General features: G+C 30.3%; 2 long non-coding RNA genes across 2 annotated transcripts; both read left to right on the top strand.

Moving 5' to 3' along the window:
* Window positions 1–242: 242 nt before the first annotated feature.
* Window positions 243–1,311, top strand: LOC131606238 (uncharacterized). The gene is made up of 2 exons (XR_009284769.1): window positions 243–1,048; window positions 1,144–1,311. It is a non-coding gene; the product is annotated as an uncharacterized LOC131606238 (long non-coding RNA).
* A 3,636-nt stretch (window positions 1,312–4,947) lies between these two features.
* On the top strand, window positions 4,948–5,460 carry LOC131606237 (uncharacterized). The gene is made up of 2 exons (XR_009284768.1): window positions 4,948–5,163; window positions 5,264–5,460. It is a non-coding gene; the product is annotated as an uncharacterized LOC131606237 (long non-coding RNA).
* The last annotated feature ends 3,470 nt before the right edge of the window (window positions 5,461–8,930 follow it).

Raw genomic sequence — 8,930 nt, 5'->3', positions numbered from 1 at the left:
TAACACAACTTGTGCATATGATGAAATTATTATTTTCAACTGCTATACATATTCTTATTATTATTATTTTCAATTTCAATTTCTCCCCTATCTATCCTACAAGCGTAGAAGAAATTATTAAAAAAATAATGAAAATAGCGAAAGTTTGCTCTCATCCATTGAGAGAGCTAAAGAGGCAAACATAATAAATAAATTACAACATATTAAACAAAAAATACGACATACAACATAACATAAAGTGATCAACATATCTTCTTCAATTGAAATGAATAGAACATCTTGTACAACATATTCCCATAAGTTAGTTTTATCAAACATAATGTCAATGATAAAATAGAGAATTAAACAACTTGTTGATATGATGATGTATAATCTTTATCAATTACATTTCATCAAAAATATTAGAAAACTAATATGGTGGATGAGACATAAAAAACAAGAAATATCTTGGATATATTCAAGAAAGTCTAAGTGAATATTTCTTGTCTTGAAGAATATTCCACTTTCATCACCTTAAGCCTATCTTCTTGTGCTACCTTACTTACATCTAAGCCTTTAAATTAAAGTTTTCTACAATATTTTACTTTTCCTCATTTCTCATAATAAACATTAAATTATTTTATTACTATATTGTCTATCACTCTATCTTAATATAATAACCAACAACACGAAATTAGTATAAAAGCATTTATAATTTGCTAGTATTTAAAAAATAACTTTCTTAAAGAAAAAACAATTCAGCTAGTATACATATTTTTACTATTATTATTATATTTTCAATTTCTCCCCTATCTATCATTAAAGCCTAAAAGAAATTATTAAACAAATATTGAAAATAATGAAAGTTTGCCCTCATCGATTAAGAGAGCTAAAGAGCCAAACATAATTAATAGATTACAACATAATAAACAAGACAAATAACTTGTACAACATAAAGTGATCATTAAATTTTACAAGCTTAAGCGTGAAAATATGGCTGAAACTGTTAAATTTGTATTTTTTATAATCTTCTTTATTTTCTTATTTCTTGTTGTAATTGACGCTAAAGGTAAACAATTTTCTTATCCTTTGGAATCTTCATTTTTATTTTACTCAAATCTCTCATGCTTTTTATAATATTTTTTATTTTATTATTTATCATAGCATGGAAATTGAGCCCTCCAGATTGCAAGAAAGATTGGGATTGCCCGCCTAAATTTTGTCTGTCTCCTTTGGTTGCAAAATGTAATTCTCGTAGGTGTTACTGTGGTTAATAAAATGTATCATGCATAAATATTTGTTTCTATTTCAAGAACACATTTTCAGTAATAATATTTGATCAACAAAATATATGAACATGCATAATGGCCGAATATTTTTTTTTATTTGGAGAAGTGTTAAGTCTCTCGATTAGGTTGTTCATTTAAAGTTCGTGAGAAAACTGAATCGAATCGAACTAAATCATAGTAAAAATTCATTCGAATTGAACCAAATTGTTTCAATTTATTAAAAATCAAACCAAATTAAAATTATTGATTTGGTATATCGTTTCGAAAACAAAGATTTAAGCTAAATGTATGGATTTATGAGTAAATCAATAGCCATTTTTATTTGGAAAACGGATATTTGATTTTGCTACACATACCTTTTAGAAATCACGTTAAAAAAAGTGATTTTCTTATAAAATGCATTATAAATTCCATAAAATTATTTTTAAACAATATATGAAAATCAATATTAACAAATTCTTCCAATAAAAGCACACTCAATTTTCATTGGCATAATTTCTAGAGGTTGTAGAAATTTTTATTTATAGTGTAAATGCTCATGGAACATGATGTAAGGTTCCTATCTCTTGTAATTGAGAGGATATCCCTTGTATTCATTTAGTTAGTTTTCTACTTTAATTTGCTTATTGAAGAAAAAAGTTTCATGTGTAATTTTTAAGAGCGTTTTAATGCAAGCGCTTTAAAAGCCTTAATTTAGCGTAGTGTGAGCATAGAATACAAGTTCTCTTACTCAATTAGAATCTTAAAGATCTGACACATTGTTTATTCATCCAACAACAACTACCCAACTAGTAGTTAATCCAAATCTCAATGTCATTGTAATCACTCTCATATTTAGAAAAGACATTGTTTATTCATCCAACAACAACTACCTAACTAGTAGTTAATCCAAATCTCAATGTCATTGTAATCACTCTCATATTTAGAAAAGTTGTTGAAGTTCATGAAGTTAAGTCTAAAAAAAAGAAAATGACACAAGAAAAGATAACAAACCAGTTTAAAATTTTGGTGTTTAGATCTCAGATGTCCTAAGAGATGTCGAGATAATGATCTCTAAAAAATACACAATGACAAGGTATATAAAAGTGCAGTGCATAAACTTTAAAGAACACTAGTAATTGTTCACCCAGTTCGATATCAATAATGCCTACTTTGAGGTTACAAAATTAGGGATAAGTCCACTATGATAGTATCAATTGGAAGTACTATGCAAACAACCTCCGATTCAGACGTAAACAACCTCTGATTTATAACTTTCCCACTTAATCACTACTCGTGCTATACTTCTACCTAAGACTTACCTAGGTATGAGGCCCTCCTTAATCCCCCTCAATCACAATCGTGATGATCAATTACAAAATATTAGAAGATTGTTAGGTACTAAACTGTGTTAATATGTAGTATAGTTTTTGGTAACTTTCGATTCGTTTTATCGCATTTTCGTATTATTTCCTCTTGTTTTGATATAAATATATGAAGTTTATTTAATCGAGTTTATATTTCATACTATTCTTCTTTTTAGGTAATTTTATTTCAGGTTTTTCATTTTTGATTGGGAACATGAAGCATGGAAGAAGAGATAGATTTTGTGAAGAAAAGATAAAATTTCTGCAAGCTTCAGAGGGTGCGTTGCACCCTAGTAGCGCGCGTAGCGCGGTCTAGGTGATTTTCAGGGCTTCTTGGCAAAAGGTTACGCGCGATGCGCGCAAAGGAGGGCGCAACGTACCCATTAGGACGATTTGATCATTTAATGATAGCGCACGTATCACACTAGAGGGCGTGATGCGCGCTCTGCGGTTTTTGACTTCTCTATATAGATCAGTTCAGATATTTTGTGCTGCTAGACACTTTTGAGAGCTGAAAAGAGCAATATACCTTTGTAGCATAATAGAATCGAAGATCTGGAGTATCAATAGTCGAGAGATTACCTTTGATGCTTGATCATCTTCACCGCTTCCTTCTTGTGAAAGCTAGTATGTCAATGGATAGCTAAACCACTTTGGTGTCAAGATAAAATGTAATCTTCCTTTTATTTTGTATGTTTTTCCTTTGATCATTGTGTATGAACAAGTTATTAATCAATATAAATGATATTGTTTGCTTTATCTTGGATTTCTATGGTTTAAATGTTTGTGAAATACAACTTTTATATCTTGACCTAACTTTATCATCTATCAAAGATTAAGTCTAGACATGGATTTAGTGTTTGATATTCACTTTGTATCGGTTTATAAATGTTATTTGTGTTGTTTGATCGGTTGAGAAATTGTTGGTTGAACAATACGGTAAAACTTGCTATACCGTTACGGACACGGATGGTATAGACGAAAGATACGTGATAATATTGATCGATAATGAGTTCATATGCATGATTAGTAGAAGACATACAAATTAGGTTGATAAAATCAAGTCTTGATACTTCTTTAAAACCTTAAATCTTTCCTTCATTTACTCTTTGCTACTAAAAACTTGTGAATGAATTTTGAAAAAACAAAACCCAAAGTAACTCTAGCTCACGATACTATAAACTGTAGAATGATAGTAATATCTCATCAATCCATGTGGAAACGATAATTAAAAAGTACTCCAATATACTTTCAACAAAGAAACACTTCCAAAACATAATCACTCAATGCTTAAAAGCTTATGAATGAACACAAAACTTACAACTCAACGAAAACACCAAACTATCACGATGATATTAGAGAGACTCACAATAAACAAGACTGCACAAACACTAACACAAACTACAATGTAACTTCCACACACTAACTAGGTTTATTGCTTGCTATTTAAAACAATTTTATGTACTGGACTTGGACTTCAAATCACAGCAGGGCACTCTAGAAAATACCCCTCAATCTTCTCCATGAAGATAGGGCTCCAATCATTAGTTTCCTAAATATTCTACATATTTAGAAACCAATCGAATATCTTGAAAACATACACAATCTCTTATCCTTAAATCAAGTGCCCCATAGGATTGCATAATATTCCACAATATTCTGCACATGTACATAAAACAGACTTCAACTGATCCAAATATAATTTATCAGATACGACGTTGAATAGATCCTGCATAGGACAACTTTCTCAACATGTCTTCTTCAGTTGAAGTGAATAGAACATCTTGCTAACATCTTTCCATAAGTTAGTTTTACTAATTATAATGTCATTCATAAAATAAAGAATTAACACAACTTGTGCATATGATGATATACAATCTTTACCACTTACATTTCATCAAAAATATGTGAAAACTAAGAAGGTGGATGAGACATAAAAAAACAAGGAATATCTTGGATATATTTAAGAAAGTTTAAGTGAATATTCCTTGTCTTGAAGAATATTCCACTTTCCTCTTCTTGTGCTACCTTACATCTAAGCCTTTAAACAAAAGTTTTCTACAATATTTTACTTTTCCTCATTTCTCATAATAAATATTGAATTATTTTATTACTACATTGTCCATCACTCAATCTTAATATAATAACCAACAACATAAAACCAATATGAAAGCACATACAATTTGCTAGTATTTAAAAAATTATTTTCTTAAGAAAAAACAATTCAACTGGTATACATATTCTTAAATATTATTATTATTATTATTATTTTCAATTTCTCCCTTATCTATCCTAAAATCCTAGAAGAAATTATTTAAAAAAATATTGAAAATAGCGAAAGTTTGCTCTCATCCATTGAGAGAGCTAAAGAGGCAAACATAATAAATAAATTACAACATAATAAACATAAAATATGACATACATGACATAACATAAAGTAATCAATAAATTTTGCAAGCTTAAGGGTGAAAATATGGCGGAAACTATTAAATTTGTATTTTTCATAATCCTATTAATTTTCTTGTTTCTTGTTGTAATTGATGCTGGAGGTAAACAATTCTCTTATCCTGTTGAACCTTCATGTTTATTTTATACAAAATCTCTCATGCTTTCTGTAATATTTGTTTTTTATTTTATATTGTATCACAGCATGGAAATTGAGGCCACCAGATTGCAAGAAAGATTCGGATTGTCCACCCAAGTTTTGTCTGTCTCCTTTGGTTGCAAAATGTAATTCTCGTAAATGTTACTGTGGTTAATAAAATGTATCATGTAAAAATACTTGTTTCTATTTCAAGAACACATTTTCAGTAATAATATTTAATGAATAATATGAAAATACATAATCGCCGACTCTATTTTTCATTGGGAGGAGTGTTAAGTCTCTGGATTAGGATTGTTTATAGTATAGTTCGTGAGAAAATTGAAACAAACCGAACCAAATCAAAGTAAAAAGTTTACTTCAACTTAACTGAACTGTTTTTCAATTTATTAAAACTTGAACTATATCAAAATTATTGGTTTGGTATACTGTTTTGAAATTCCGAACCGTTAAAATATAATTTTTCTCAAACCGAACCGTTAAGTAAAGAAACGAACAGTTAAATTGTTTTAAGTATTTTTCATTTTTAGTTTTAATTTGGTTCAAGTTCAATATATTTTTTGGAACAATTTCATTTTCAATTCGGTTCTAGAATTATTTGTGCATTATGATTTGGTTCACTAAGAAAACATAACGGTTCATTTATCTTAAGTTCATTTTGATTCGGTTCAATTCTTATAATTTTAAACGGTCCTACTTTTAATGATTTGGGTTATAGCTCTTACTCTTAATGTATATTTGAATATTTCTAACATTATTTCTAGTTTAAAATGGAAAGAAATAAATAGTTTAAAAATTAGAAGTGATAATAGTAAAGAATTAAAAAAAATACTTTCAAAAATATTTATGAACAAAATAGTATTCTCCATGATTTTTTTGGTCCTAGTACTCCATGAAAAAAATGAAATTGTGCAAGGAAAAATATATGTCTTTAAAGGATGATAAGAATCATAATTACTGAATCAAAATTTGTTAAACACATATAGAAACCAGCAGTAAATACATCATAAATAGCTAAATACACTAAATATCATAGACAACCCTACAAACATAAGGCTATCCTGCATTATACTTTTTAGCAAGTACAAACTTAAACACCACGAAAAAATTATATGAACTCAAACCAATAAATAAAACCTAGAATGTAAGAGATAGATAGTGAAGAAAAAAACGTATAAAAATATTATGATAAGTAAATGAGAAAAATGATAATGTTTCGAATGAGGGATTAAAGTTGTTTCGAATGAATAAGATGAATGAGGGAGGAGAATGACGCTACTAACTTGTGTTTTTTTCTGCTCCAATGCCTTCTAATATTATTTGAAAAATGAGAGTTTAACCTAAATGTATGGTTTTATGTAGTAAAAAAATAGAAAATTTTATTAAAATGCTTTGCTGACTTAACAATTGGCCGACTATATGAGCGCTACCCTTGAGGCAGTTTCACAATCATATGAGAATGCTTTGCAAAAAGTAGAGCATTTCCACCGCCTTTTGACTATTTCTTAGGAGAAAATTTGGTCGCATTAAGTAGTCAAAGATGGAAAGATTTTCTCTCTAAGGAAATAGCCCAGTCAGCCACCAAGTCAATTGAACGTCACTTGGGTCATTCCTGGCTAAAGGTCGGTTCCCCTTCCCTCCACCAGATGAAAACCCGGTCAGAGATAGACGTATGACTTCAGCATCACCCCTGTCTTTTGGTGGGGAATTCATTGTTGCAACCAGATGTACAAAGCATCTCCAGTAGCAGCCTTGTATTTTAGTGGGGAATTTATTATTCTAGCCCAACATACAAATGGTCTCTGGATGCACCCCCAACTTTGGATGTATTGGGCCTCGATCACGTTGGTGGTACCCCGAGTTTACAGTTATTACGCACAGTCATAAAGAAATAAAGATTTTAGAAAATACCATATTTCATTCATCACTGCAAGATATTTCTATACATATAGAAGACGATGATACAATCATATCGTTTAAACACGAATGGGAAAAAGGAAAACATAAATAGGCGAGTTAGTTGTAACACCCTAAATCATGCACATAATTATCAAAGAGTTTAATTAAATGAAAAAACCACTTAGGGTGTCACACACGACTAACATGATCTGCTCTGTAACATGGGTTACAACAAAACATTTTAGTGCATACTGTCATACCCCAAAATTTGCCCGGTCAGTTTATGTCTTTTAATTCATCAAGGATCAAAATTAAGAATCATGGGGTTTGACATCCCTTTTGTCAAACCTGCGTTCTTATAAGATATCCTGAGTCAAAATGGGGGTTAAAATCAGAAAATGCTTGAGCTCAGTCATCTAGCTCATCTATTCCGTCTTCTTGAGGTTTTTTAGTCCTTTCTCACGAATTATTCATATGGTTTATTATTTATAATTAGTTTAATCATTTTATTATTATAACCAACTATTATTTAATAGTGGTTTTAGTAATATTATTATTAAGATTATTATAATTATTTTTAACTATTATTGTTATAATACACAATTGATTAATGGGATAGTAATTTATTTGGGCTAAAAAAAAAAGTAATTAGAATATAAGCCCATTAAGAAAAAACCTAAAGAACCAATATAAAACAAAATATTTCTTTGACAAGAAGGGGGGATTGGCCGCTGCAGAACAAAACTGAGTTCATGTAAACTCAAGAAAAATTAGTTCGTTTTCCAAATTCGGGTCAAATAAATACTTCCAATCGCTTCCTTAACGATTACTGAGCGAAATTGAATTATCGGCATCGATCGCAACACACTCATATGTACCCGGACATTCACGTTTTGTGATTTTAAGTTTTCGATTCGAATTCCATCATGAAGGCATCATAAATCGAGTTTGAATTCGTATTTGTGTTTATAATTATGTTTACAATCTCTCTGTGACATTTGATTGAAGTTTTAATGCAGGTACAGATATTCACCATGGCTAGGTTTTCTGGTTCATGATTTGGGGCTCCATAGATAGAGGCAAAATTGGTCCAAACTGATAGTCCCATTGGATTCGGAGGACGATTTCTGGTCGATTACTGTTTTTATTTGGAATTTATTTTGCTTGTAGATGGAGATTGGACATGGCAGGTCTATGGTTAGCTTCCTAAACCGTTGGCAAAGGGTTTGCAATTTTTTTCCCCAAAAGAATCGCGAAGAGGAAGAAGCCAGCGCTTATTTTTTTTTAATTTGGAAATTCGTACTTGTTTATTTATCTACATATGGTTTGCATAGGTTAACACATAAGGCGTGAAGCAGGAATGGCAAGGAGTTTTGGTGGTAATCTCAGAGATGGGGGTTCGAACCCCTGCAGCCACAATTTAAAATTTTGGTATTCTTTCTCACGTGGATCGCGTGCGCGTTGCTTCAAGAAGGATCATCATGCACCCCCATCACCTGGCCACTGGATCACCATCATCTTAGATCCGACGCACCAGAACGAAGGCATATACTATAGGCTCCCAGCTTGCCCACACATAATCCAGGCCAGGTTCTTTCTATATGTTTTAATTTATTTATCTAATTATTTAAGTTTAAATGATAATTATATATTGTTTAACTTAATTAAATTATTTCAATTAGAATTAGAATATCAAATTAGGATTAGGGTTAGGAATATAATATTTTTCCCATTATTCGATTATGTCGATTATTCGACTTAATTGATTTAATTAGTTTTAATTAATTTAAATGGTTAAAAATCACAATAAAAACC

The sequence above is a fragment of the Vicia villosa genome, linkage group LG5, assembly GCF_029867415.1.
Source record: "Vicia villosa cultivar HV-30 ecotype Madison, WI linkage group LG5, Vvil1.0, whole genome shotgun sequence".
Taxonomy (NCBI): Eukaryota; Viridiplantae; Streptophyta; class Magnoliopsida; order Fabales; family Fabaceae; genus Vicia; species Vicia villosa.
Note: the sequence above shows the minus strand (reverse complement) of the source record. Positions and strands in the feature narration are given on the sequence as shown.